A 13,520-nucleotide genomic window follows, 5' to 3' on the forward strand; every position below is an offset into this window, starting at 1 on the left:
CTCCCCCCTCTCCGCCCTCTCCGCCCTCTCCACCCTCTCCGCCCTCTCCGCCCTCTCCACGGCTGAATTTCCTGCTCTTCTTTCCTATTGCAGGCGCTTCTATTGCACGATAAACACTAGTAGTCATAATTAGAAAGACTTTACTTTTTAGCTAATCTGAAGGAAATGTTTTCACTTCTGGATTGTTCTGATATTCTTTTTCTTCTCTGTCGTAGAGTTAGGGAGTCTAGCTCATCTCCAGACGAGGGGCCTTGGAGGACACTTTGAGCCAAACACGCCTGGGTCTGAAATGGTAATGGTGGGGGTGACAATGCTCTGAAGCCTGCTTCTCAGTGAGCTCACACATCACATGGTAGTTTGTCATAAAATATATGTGAAGTCTTATTGCAAGGTCATCATGTCATGATGCAGAGTTGTGGACTCAGCACCTTGCTATAAACATGGAGGCATGAGGCTGTTGCTCACAGGCCTATTGATCAGGAAGCCTACTCACTCCTCAAGTGTGTCTCTGCTAGATAACAGAAAGGGGTCAGAGCAGAAAGATGGAAAGGCTGAAAAAATTCACTGTGGAGAAACCTGGCAAATATCCTTTAGCCGGGTGACTGTTGCCTTCCACACCCAGTTCAGCCTCCGGACTTTGGCGGTTTTCACCCGAGGTGGTCACCTGGGGAATTAAGATGAAAGACCTTCTGCAGACTATCAGTTTATCTCTGAAAGAAGCTGCCCAAGAAGTTCGCACTGAGATACAACTATGCCTGCTACAATGCCTACTGACTGAGTACATCTGCAGACATCCCCGCTGGTGACCTTCACTTGTGACTCCCTCCTAACACCCTCCTGACTCTTTCCTGACTTCTCCCGCAATGTTTATGTTATGCAAATATTTTATTTCTGGATATTTCTGTTTCAGTTCTTACCTTCCTATATAAGCTCAAAATACCCCCGAGTAAAGAGATGCCTTGATAGAACTCTACGTGGCGTCCGCCTCTTTGTTCCCGACTGTTTCATTTTGCAGGTCCTGTCTAACCTCTGGCTGAAGAAATCCACAGACCCGAGTGGGACTGTGGGCCAGTTTCACTCAGGTGACCAAGATCAACAGCATCTAAGGAGCGGTAAGCCTATGGCTACATCCTTTATGCAGAGGTGAGAGTGGACTTTGCCTCTGCACTCTTCTTCCCCCAAACGCACAAGCAGAGTCTAATCATGAGAACGGCATCAGACAAATCCCAGTACAGGACAGCTTGTCTGTCATCAGACCGGCAGTCTTCAAGATGGCCAAGACCATCCACAGCATGGGAGTTACTATGCCCAGAAGGAACATGATGACAGAAGGCACTGCAATCTGCACAGCCTTGTAGGAGGGACAAAGGGCGTTATGGAAAAACAGGTATTCTGAATCAAGTATGGACTTTAATCAATAATAATGTGTCAATATTGATTAATTAAAAATGTTCTCACACTATGTAAGATATTCGCATCCCAATTATTGTGATTATTAGATGCACATTGCATTGAGGGTCTGTGTTATCTATAAACTTTTAGTTATTAAAATCAATTTTGTTAAAATACATATCCAAGCCGGGCAGCAGTGGTGCATACCTTTAATCTCAGCACTTGGGAGGCAGAGGCAGGTAGATCTGTGAGTTCTAGGTCAGCCTGGTCTACAGAGGGAGTTCCAGGACAGTCAAGGCTACACAGAGAAACCCTGCCTTGAAAAAAACCAAAGAAACAAAAATACATATCCAGATCTCTGAAACAAGACAATAGTGTGACGTCTTATATCTTGACAAAGCACAGGTATCTACTTGGAAAACTCATGTCTAAGCTGGAGGCTAAGCATAAGAATTATCAAGTGAGGAAGGTAGTGACGTTGTCTTTTAAATTGGTTCAGCACATTAGCTTTCCTGTCCTGTTGTTTGTGATGATCCTTGGAGGAGTGTCCTTATCACTTTATGAGGATCCTGTTGCCGGAGCTGCCTGTATTGTGGTCTACAGGCATGTTTATTGACTATATGAGTCTAGGAACAGAAGATGTTTGTCTATGGTCACACTGATGTACAGTACTATAATCTTCTATCACTAAGCAGGGGCTTCTCAAAGGCATGGCATACTGGTGACAGTCTCCTTTAATAGTACTGTGTTCTTCTCTTGCAGAATTCTCTTGAAATCTATGGAAGCCACATTTAGTCTGCATGTTCATCCCAGTCTGGCCTCAAACTTAAAACCTTCCTGCCTCAGCTATGATTTCAGCAATGTACCACCATGCCCAATGAGAAAGAAGATAGTTGACATACCTGGGTAACGTACCAAGACACATTGTGGTGGTTTGAATATGCTTGGCTCAGGGAATGACACTATTAGGAGGTGTGACCTTGTTGGAGGAACTGTGTTACTGTAGAGGTGGTCTTCGAGATCTTCCTTCTACCTGCCTGAGGATAACAGTCTGCTCCTGGCTTCCTTTGGATGAAGATGTAGAATTCTTAGCTCCTCCAGCATCTTCCTAGATGCTGGCATGCTCCTGTCATGATAACAATGGACTGAACCTCAGCACCTATAAGTCAGCCCCAATTAAATATTGTCGACAATTGCCTTGGTCATGGAAGCTAAGACACACATTAAAAAACAGAACAAAACAAAACGATGTTTGATCCTTTTATCTCAGTTGCCAACATTCTGGGGCACTCTGCCTGATAACCTGCTGACCAGCTAGCCTGAGAACCAGGTAGGTGATCCTCATTCTCCCACCTTACTCCATTTCCCATTCCCCACTTCCATCTCCAGCCCTGTAGCAGACAACCTGCACTGGGTTGTCTTTGCTCTCTGCTTCCATTCCTCGGGACTCCACAGATTTTTGTGGCAGACCCAGCTTTCCTTCTCCCTGTGAACCCTCTTAACTCTCCTCCCACTTCTGGCTCACCCCCTTCCTTCTAAAATATTTAAGATGTCTTTCTTAATTTCTATCTTGACTCATTTTTCATCCAGTAGTGAGTTATTAAGTTTCCAAGAGTTTGTCTATTTTCTGTGGTTGATAGCCAGCTTTCATTTGTTGTAGCCATATAGGATACAGGGTGTTACTTCAATTTACAAGTATTTGTTGAGGCTTGGTTTGTGTCCCAGTATGTGTTCAATTTTGGAGAGAGTTCCATGCTTTGCTGAGAATGAGGTATATTATTTTGTATTTGGGTAAAATGTTCTGTAAATATCTGTTAGGACTTTTTGGTTAGGTTATCATTTAGCCCCAGCATTTCTTCATTTAGTTTTTGTCTGGATGACCTATTTATTACCAATAGTGGGGTATTGATGTTCCCCATTATCACTGTGTGAGGGTCAGTATGTGATTTTAGTTATAGTAGTGTTTCTTTTATGAATGTGGGTGCCATTGTGTTCAGTGCATAGATGTTAAGAATTGCAATGTTTCTTTGATGGATTTTTTTCCATTAATGAGTATATACTGCCTTTTCCTATCACTTCTGATTGGTTCTGGTTTGAAGTCTACTCTGTCAGATACTAAAATGGCTACTCTGGGTTGTTTCTTGGGTCCCTTTGCTTGGAATGTCTTTTTCTACCCTCTGACATCTTTGAACATCACCCTGAAGTGATGCCTATCATTGATGTTGATGTACAGTTTTTTGAATGCAGCAGAAGGATGGATACTGTTTTTGCTACTGCTAGTCTATGTCTTTTTATTGGACTCTTGAGACCCATTGGTATTGAGAGTTATCCATGAGCAGTGTTTGTTGATTTCCATGATTTTGTTGTTGTGGCGTGGGTTTTATCTGAGATTACTATTTTCTGTGTTTTCTTGGGTGTTGTTAGCTTCTTCAGATTGAAATTTTTCTTCTTGTGCCTTCTGTAGAGCTGGGTTTGTAGATACATACTGCTTAAATTTGTTGTTTTTTTAAATCATAGAATATCTTCCTTTATCCATTGTGATTGAAAGTTACGCTGTGTATTTGAGCTGGCATTTATGGTCTTTTAGTGTTTATAGAAGATCTACCCATACCCTTCTGGCACTTACAGTCTCCATTGAAAGGTCAGATGTTATTCTAACAGTTACCTTTATATGTTATTGGTCTTTTCCTCTTGTAGTCTTTAATAGTCTTTCTTTGTTCTGTATATCTTGTGCTTTGATTATTATGTCTCATGGGGAATTTTTTTCTGGTCCTGTGTATTTGATATTTGGTGTGCTTCTTGTGCCTTGATAGGTATCTCATTTTTTGAGTTAGGGAAATTTTCTTCTGTGATTGTTTTTGAAAATATTTTCTGTGCCTTTGACCTGGATTTTTTCTCCTTCCTTATTACTATAATTATTAGATTTGGTCTTTTCATAGAGTCCCAGATTTTCTGGCCAGAAATCTGTTTTGTGCCAGAAGGTTTTTTTTTTTTTTTTGGACTTAATATCTTCTTTGACCTAGGTCTGAGGTATTGGTTTCTTCTATCTTGTCTTCAATGTCTGAGATTCTGTCTTCCATCTCTTCTATTCTGTTGGTGAGGCTTGCCTCAGAGGTTCCTGTGATGTTCCTAAATTTCCAGGTTTTGCTCAGTTTTCTTGATTGGTTCTATTTCCACTTTCATGTCTTGAACTTGGAAGTGTTCCTGCTCAGACAGAAAGGGTATCCTGGGACTTGGAAGCCTGGGAACCACACATCTCTGAGGGGAGAAGATACCCTAGTGGAAGGGCATCCTGAGATGTAGAGGCCCAGGAACCACACAGCTCTGAGATAAGACAGTGTACCGATGGAAGGGCATCCCTAAACAACCGCACAGCTCTGAGATAGGACAGTCTACCAATGGAAGGGCATCCTGAGGCATGAGATCCCAGGAACTACAGATCTCTGACAGGAAGCCACTTCAGAAGAGGTATGACAGCTCCTGGGGAGGGGATCCCCAGCTGAGCTGAGGCGCTCAGGAGCCTCAGCCCTGTTCCACTTCTTCCCTTCTTCTCTTCATTGCTTCTTGGCTTCTTCTGATGAGTCACCCAAGGCAGCAAATCTCATAAAAGAGAATTTTTTTTTGAGGGTCCAGGGTGTGAAGGGATGAATCCAGGGGTGGATTCCTCTGATCCCAGAGACTTGGACAAAGGGCAAGGCTTATATAGGATTTCTTAGGGGGTGGGGCTTTTCAGGGCAGAGATTTCTAGAGTGAGGATTGGTGGGATTTCAAGTACTGAGCTTGGGAGAGCTCAGGAATTGGTAGATTTTTGTGCTCAGGATTGGTGTTCCCCCCATGTGCCCATGGGAAGCTTAGGAATTGGTGGATTTTCCTGCTCAGGGATTGGTGGTTTTTTTTTTTTTACCCCCCTCTTCATCTGGACCATGGGTTAAGATGGGAAGACCTTTCCAGTTGCAGGCGGTTTTGGCTGAGGCACCATCACACCTGAGCTGCTTAGGGTGTCTGGAGAGGAGGTTTCTCCACTGTGGACAGGCTTCTACAGGACAGCTTTATGGTGGTGTATCATGTAGGCTATAGACTAAGGCAGGAAAGCAGGTGCTGTCACTGTGGACAGTTCCTGTGACAGTATCTCATGACCCCAGCTGGCTGAGGAGCGAAAGGATGTATTGCCACCATGGACAGCTCCCGCGGCGCTACCTCTTGACAGCAGCTGGCTGAGGAGGTGCAGCCATTTTGACTGCTCCTGTGTAGTACTGGGTAGGAAGGAGGGGCTGCCACTTTGACCTTGTGGGACGCTGCTCAGGGACTACCTGACCGTTTTCTTCACTTCATCCACTGTTTGTTTATATTTTCCTAGAACTGTGAGAATATCGTAACAGGCTATTTTAAAGTTCTTGCCTTGTGCTTTATTGTATATAAGCTACATTGTATTTCTCAGGACCACTGTAGTAGAGTGTTAGGATTTAGTGGAAACATATTATCCTGACTGTTATTGATTATATTTTTTTCTTAAGTGAGTAACTTTATTGAAAACAACAAAACATCAAGACCAAACAGAACATCACACAGAAGTTTACGCCATGGAGGAGGCCTGCAGCCAGGTTGCCCTCCATCAGCTGCTAAATGTTCTGCTGCTGTGTGAAGGGCTTGGGGACAGCCTCCATGCTGTTATGCAGGCTGATGAGCAGCACTGAGGTTCCATGGCACACCACAAGCCCCAGCTGCCATGTATCCTCTATCAGCTTGTACTGGTTGTCCGGGTCTCGCACGAGCTCAGTGGTTCCATCCAGCACCAGGTTGCGCAGTGGGTCAAACCCTTTTAGGATCCTGCTGGATTCCCAGCCACCCTGGAACTTTCTGTGTCCAAAACCCTGAGCAGCAGATTCTTTATCTACTGAGCCATCTCCTTAACCTTTTGTTTTTAATGACATTCCCAGAGGCTTGGTGTGTAGAATTAAACTATTAATGTTAAATAAGAGATAATAATGGAGGTATTAGTTTATTTGGCTTGCATAAGAGAAGGAGATATGCTTTAGACAAGAGAACAGAAAAGAATTTTGAATGGGCAAGCCAGCTCTCCGTGCTGGCGGGCATTGGACATACTGATGGATTCAGCGTATGAGTAGGAAGGTGGAGGAGAAAACATGTTGAGTATGAGCCACTGACCATAAACTATCTTGTATCCTGATATTTAAATCAGATACATTTTTATTTTTTAAAAAAAACATATTAAATAATTTCATGGCTGGGCAGTGGTGGTACATGTCTCTAATACTAGCCTTCAGGAGGCACATTTTGATCTTTTCAAGTCTACGATGTCATCTCCTATTACCAGCATCTCATCGTAACTCTCTGTAGAACACCCCCATTCAGTAATTGTGCATGCTCATTGTCTCCAGCGCATACACAAGTATGCTAGCATAGTTCAACTTATTCAGATCCATAGGGCTGTTCTTCTCTTCCAGTTAGTTACATTTACCTTATCATTTATTAATGTTTTTTCAACAGCTGTTCCTTCAGTCAAAGAAAACAAATAGCTTTTGAATACTTTTATCCCCTTTCCCCAAGTCCCAATCTAATTAATAAGCAAACATAAGAAGTGAAAGGCCCATAGTTCATTTCTATGCCTTTCCACCGATTGTATACATAAATGAATATCAATGGGGTGAGCAGAACTGGGTTCCTTGCACATAGTTAATACATGATGATTTATGGCTGGGCAGAGGCAGGAAACAAATGACTCAGCCCTGTGGAGTGGAGGGAGAGATTTTCAGGCACTGTAACAACACTGCAATCTATGGCACGTATAGGAAAGTCCTGTTTCAACAGTGATTGTGTGTTAGAGCAGCGGTGCCAACCCATTTCCCTCTAATTAAACAGGCATTTAATCTCACTGTTCCCTCCCCCTGATACCTAGATGTTTTATCATCAGCATCATTGGTGTGAACATTTCCTTTTTTTCTTTTATTGTTTTAAACGTTGGAGCTGATACTGTTCATGTTTTCCTCACTTGTTAGGTTTACTGAGGCATGTTAATCAATAATTGCACACCAGATATATACATCAGTCTGTCAGATATTGGTGCAGATATTGGTCAGTCTCTGTACCTGCATTTACCCCTTCACCATGAGGTAGAATGTACACTCATGCCTACCTTCTCTTCCCTACCTTCTCCCTCCCTCCGTTCCTCCTGGGGATTCAACTTAGGGCATTGTCTTAGTTAGGGTTTTACTGCTGTGAACAGACACCATGACCAAGGCAACTCTTATAAAGGAAAACATTTAATTGGGGCTGGCTTACAGGTTCAGAGGTTCAGTTCATAATCATCATGGTGGCATATAGGCAGGCATGGTGTAGGAAGAGCTGAGAGTTCTAGATCTTATTCTGAAGGCAAACAGGAAAGGATTGGCTTCCTGGCACCTAGGGTGAGGGTCTTAAAGTCCATGCCCACAGTGACACACTTTCTCCAACAAGGCCACACCCACTCCAACAAGGCCACACCTATTTTAACAAGGCCATGCCTCCTAATAGTGCCATTCTCTGGGAGGAGCATCTATATAAACCATCACAGGCATGCAATCAAGAAACTCTCTTCTGCAGACCTGGATCCCCCTCCCACTCCCCATACCCCGCAATTTTCTATTTTATTTTTTTTTACCTGATATTAAATATCTGTTTAGCCTTGTAAGTAAATATTATAAAGAGAGTTAAAAGAAAAACGTTCTGCAATTTTTTTTTCTCTCATTGACACTTTTGTCACTTCTCAGTGCTTGGGAAAAGCAAACATACTAAATCCCAAAATGCATCCCTGTGATCTCCAGCTTTGGTGACTAAGTCTAGTGCCCATGCTGAATAACCTCAAGGCCAGCTCTTATCCCCACCCACGATGCCCGTTCGTCAGTCCTCAGAGCTCTTCAAGTCGAGGTTTGCTTAATAAGCACGCTGTGGAACCAGGTCACTCTAGGCACAGCCCAACCCTACAGCTTCTCTTCTAAGTGTTAAGCCAACGAGGACTCAACTCGACCTTCTGAATCCTGAGTTGCTTCTTGATTCTTGAGCTTCTTCATTTCAATCATGCTTTCAAATTAGGTTCATCTGACTGGTGATTCATTCCCCAGCGAATGCTGACCGCAGTATAGTACGGCTGGGCTGCTCATCTTTGGCCTCTTCATGGAGAATAAATAAAGACATGAGCAGCTGAGAGCCTGTGCCTTGTTCCACACTGCCTCTATAAGCAACAGCTGTTCCCCTTAATTCTGCTTCTCAATCTGCTTTAAGCAACGGGATGCTTGGAAGTCTGGCTAGAAGCCAGGCATATGGAGGGGAAAATGGATAAAAGAACCTTTACATCTAAAATAGGCATATTTATCTTGATATTTAAATAATTTATGTGAATTATCTCCTTGGCCTTATAGAAAAATTTGTCAGTTAAACAAATGAACAAATAACCCTTAAAGCAATCCGCATCTTAGTAATAGTAGCTTTAGCTGAAAGTTTAACCTTAATATTCACATTGTGAAGTATTTTGTAACCATTATTCAAGAGTATTAGATGGGGCTGGAGAGATGGCTCAGCAGGTAAGAGCACTGACTGCTCTTCCAGAGGTCCTGAGTTCAATTCCCAGCAACCACATGGTGGCTTACAACTATCTGTAATAGGATCCAGTGCCCTCTCCTGGTGTGTCTGAAGACAGCTACTGTGTACTCACATACATAAAATAAATAAATAATTAAAAAAAGAGTATTCGATGAAGTTTGAAAATGTTTGGGTCTGAAAAAGTATCATTTTAGTTATGTAGACATATGTTAAGTCATGCTATTTATTTATGTGCACTTGTAGAGGAAGTTATAGAAAAAGACTGTTAGTAACACTGAACTGGCATGGTGTTATTGATTACAGGGAGTTCTAACTTTTAATACATGTATTGCTTTTCTAACACACACACACACACACACACACACATTCACACACACACACAAGAATAGTGGTAAAATACAATTTTTTCAAATTTTAGATTTTCTGGAATTTCTTATATTGAGTGAAGATATTCTCTCAAAGGGAAGCAGAGCTTGTTAGCTACAGAAATTGTGTCAGAAGCACGGGGGATGAGTCTGCAAGCTGGCTCAGTGAGTAGTGGGGACTTGCATGCAAGCCTAGTAACCTGAGTTCCCTCCAAGATCCCGCAGATGTCAGGAGAGAACTAACTCTCGAATGTTATCCTCTGACCTGTGCACGTGTGTGCAGTGGCTCTTCCACATGTGTGTGCAGTGCATTGCATGTGTGGGAGTGTGCTCGTGAACACACACACACACACACATACACACAAAAACACACAAATTGTTAAACTCCCCCGGGGGCAGTGACAGAACCGACTTTTTGAGTTCTTCAAGCCCTGTATGTGTTCTTAAGAGTCACTGTCCAGTGTTTTATGGGTTGTGGTTTTATTACATGTCTAGCTGAAGAGTCCTCTTTAATCATCTGGATGTTTTCATAGTTCTGGGAACTGTGAAGGCAAGAACCAAAGCACAGCCGATTTGGTATATGGTGAGACCCTGTATCCTGCACCTTTCATGTCCATTTCATGAGAACCCAGGCCAAAAGGCCTCAGCTCCTAACACAGTGAAGATTTCAACCCATAAACCTTGTGGGAGACACACACATTTGAACTACTGAAGCACCGATTTCTGCGTTCAAGGAGAGAGTGAAAAGGCATACTGAGCACACAGAAACCTTACTCAACATTTTCAGTGAAGGTTGCTGGCTGGGCTCATGGAATTGTGTGAATACAACCACTTCTACCACAAGGAACTACTCTGAGAGAGGAAAGTGTCTCCTTCCACTTACAACAGCATAGTGTAAATGTAATTTCCGGGGCCTTTCTTTGCCTCTTTTGCTCCCAAGTAACGACAGGGCTTGTCTATGCCTGCTCTAGACTGTTTTTAGCTCCCGAATAAATCACACAGAGACCTAATACATTTATTAACAAGCTGCAGCCACTATACTGGGCAGATACTCATCTATTCTAACCCTCTATGGCTGCCTGCTTCCACCCAGGTGGCTCTTTTCCAGCATCTAAGTCTTGCCCTGGCTTGTTCTGTTCCATATGTGTCCTCACAGCGATTCCCCTGGCGATCTGCTGGTTGCCAATCTTCCTGGTCCTTGTCCTCTTTGCTTGTTTGTTTTTCGAGACAGGGTTTCTCTGTATAGTCCTGGTTGTCCTGGAATCACTTTGTAGATCAGGCTGGCCTCGAACTCAGAAATCCACCTGCCTCTGCCTCCCAAGTGCTGGGATCCTTGTCCTCTTTTTTTTCCCATCTTCCTTGCCTCTCTCTTTTTTCTTGGGACACTCCCCCACACCCCACCCGCACCCTTACTGGAATCAGAAGTCCTGCCCTTTTTTTCTTTTGCCCAGCTATAGGCTGAATTAGCTCTCTATTAACCATTCAGAGGTGCTGCACTGAGACCTGAGACAGGGGATGCTCCAAATATCATGACCATGCCAAGAGAGAGGTCCGGAACCTCTCTTGACACAGCAATGCACAGAACTATGAAACAACAGCATAGTCTTGTTATATTGAGTTAGTAGCTTCCATTCAGAGCACTCAGAATTCATAGGAAACTTTCAATCCTTGGTCACGCTTAGAACTGGAGATTCAACTGAATCTCAAAACTGGTCCTTTGATTTTTCTTAAGCTGTTTATCATTGTATCTTCATTTAAAAGTCATCTTAATTGAACTAAACATTAAAGTGCTTCCCTTTTTTATTTCTTTTATTTTCAACTTACTGGATTTTGGAAACAGCACACACACACAAAATAGATACAAGCAGGTGCTCATTGCTTTTTGTTTGTTAGTTTGTTTTGTTTTGTGAGGAGAATACAATCTTGAAAGATGATTCCAGGGCTGGAGAGATGCTGGGTAGTTAAGAACACTGACTGCTCTTATAAAGGACCTGGTTTAAATTTCCAGCAACCATATAGTGGTTCATAATTCTATATAACTGTAGTCCCAGGAGAATCTGATATTCTCTTCTAGACTCTGTGGGAACCAGGCACACATGATGCATAGATGTATATATAGGCGAAACACTCATATGTATTAAAAATAACTAACAAAAATGATTCCATTAGAATAAAGCAAGTATGTATAAAACACAATACTTTTTCTTTCTTTTTTTAGTATTTTTCCAACTTGGCTTTGGCGATTCCATTTTTGCATAAAAAACCAATCAACATTTTTATTTCTTTTGATTTTTAATTCATTGTTGCTTTATGATCTAAGGGAAGCATAAATTAGTCTCTCAGTTGCCAAGGTCATTTAAAACATTAGTTTACATTTTTATTGGTTGAATAAAAAATACAATTAGGAGGAAGTTCTGCTCATGGGTTTTCTAGAAATTAGACAGGCTGTAAGCAATAGAGTTCCTTAATATAGAGCTTAAAGACGGGAGGCAAATCTGCAGGGAGAAATTACGTTGTAAACTCGCGTATGCGTATGCAAGGCTGCTGTTTGGTTTTTAATGGAATCTATTTACTGAAGATTGTGACGTCTCTAAACTATAATAAAAGAATTTTCAATTTAGACATGTAAGTAACGATCTATACAAACAGGCAATTCCAGTTCTTGATTTATATAATTATACCTCTATATCACATACCTAAGTAAAATAAGCATCGGGCACATGGGAGTTAAATCGCCAACAGGAAGGAGACATCTAAGGGAAGCCGCAGTTACTGTAATCAAAGGCCATAAACTGTGAACAGAAAACATTTATTTTCCACAGTTCTGCAGTTTGAAAAGTCCAAGGTTTGTGGCAGAGGATGGCCTTGTTGGACATCTGTGGGAGAGGAGGTCCTTGGACCTGAGGGTGTTTGATGTCCCAGTGTAGGGGAATGCCAGGGTGGGAAGACGGAAGGGGGTGGATGGGTGGGGGCGCACCCTCATAGAAGCAGGTGGAGAGAGGATGGGATAGAGGGTTTCCAAAGTGGAGACCAAAGAAAAATAATTTAAAAAATAAAAAAAAAAAAGAAACAAAACAAGATTAAATAAAATTTTTAAAAATTGTGAGAAAAGAGAAAAGTCCAAGGTTAAGATTAAGATATAGTCAAATGGTGGAAAGGATAATAGCGTGCACGCTCTCTCTCTCTCTCTCAGGCCACTATTTCCATTTGTGTCATGACTTACCTCCCAAAGGCATTACACTGTACTCTGCACTATCACCAAGAAACCTTGGAGTTTTATCCAGTGGATATGCAAACATTTAGACCACAGCAGGAGGGATGCTATTGAGCTGATAAGTGTAGATTCAGCCTTCTGCCTTTCAGAAATGTCCATTCAGAGAGGAGTCAGTTGTTTCTAAGTTGTAGCTCATCTCAGTGAGTTTTAAGGTCAAGAAATGAAGAGATTTTCCCTGAGACAACCTGATTTAGCTTTGGAGCAACGTGTGAGCCACGAATTGATCCTTCTAGATGGGATAAGAAATGGTCTGTTTTGTCCTGCACAAGATCAAGCCCATCAATATTCTAGCCTGGAAAAGGAAGGACATTTCCAGGTCCCACACCTGGCTGAGATGCTGTTGGCAGCAGGTGGCTGTTGGGGACCAGAGAGTGAGTTTTCATCTGCAGTGTGGCCCATGTGTTCATGCTCCAGTTGACAGAGCCCTTCCATCTGTGTGTGCAGCATAACTAATGGGACTCAGTCAGTTATTTAAAAAGTGACATGAAGTTAGGAGGGGTGTGTGTGTGGGGTGTTCAAGAATTATTGGAGTCAGGAGCAGAGGGGAGGAGATGGCCATGATCTAAATACATTGGAGGCAGGCAAGAAATTACCAAAGCAAAGAAAATAAAGAATTTTAACCCTCCCTTAAAAAAAAAAAACTTAAGGAAATGACCTAGGCATTGGCTCAACAGTTATTTAGAATCAAGGGCATCTTAAAATTATATCGTACTAATATGGAAACTCTCTATATTTTATTTAATTAAAAATTGTCAGCCAAAATTCTAGTACATGTAGGATTTCAAGTGTGTCTATTCCACAGTGTACTGAGGGCAGACTGGTACATCCATAAATGCATTTCTAGTCCACTGCTTAACCAGCTCTAATGTTCTATTGAGCAGATGTGTGCTCAC

This window comes from Mastomys coucha, unplaced genomic scaffold (genome assembly GCF_008632895.1).
Source record: "Mastomys coucha isolate ucsf_1 unplaced genomic scaffold, UCSF_Mcou_1 pScaffold13, whole genome shotgun sequence".
Taxonomy (NCBI): domain Eukaryota; kingdom Metazoa; phylum Chordata; class Mammalia; order Rodentia; family Muridae; genus Mastomys; species Mastomys coucha.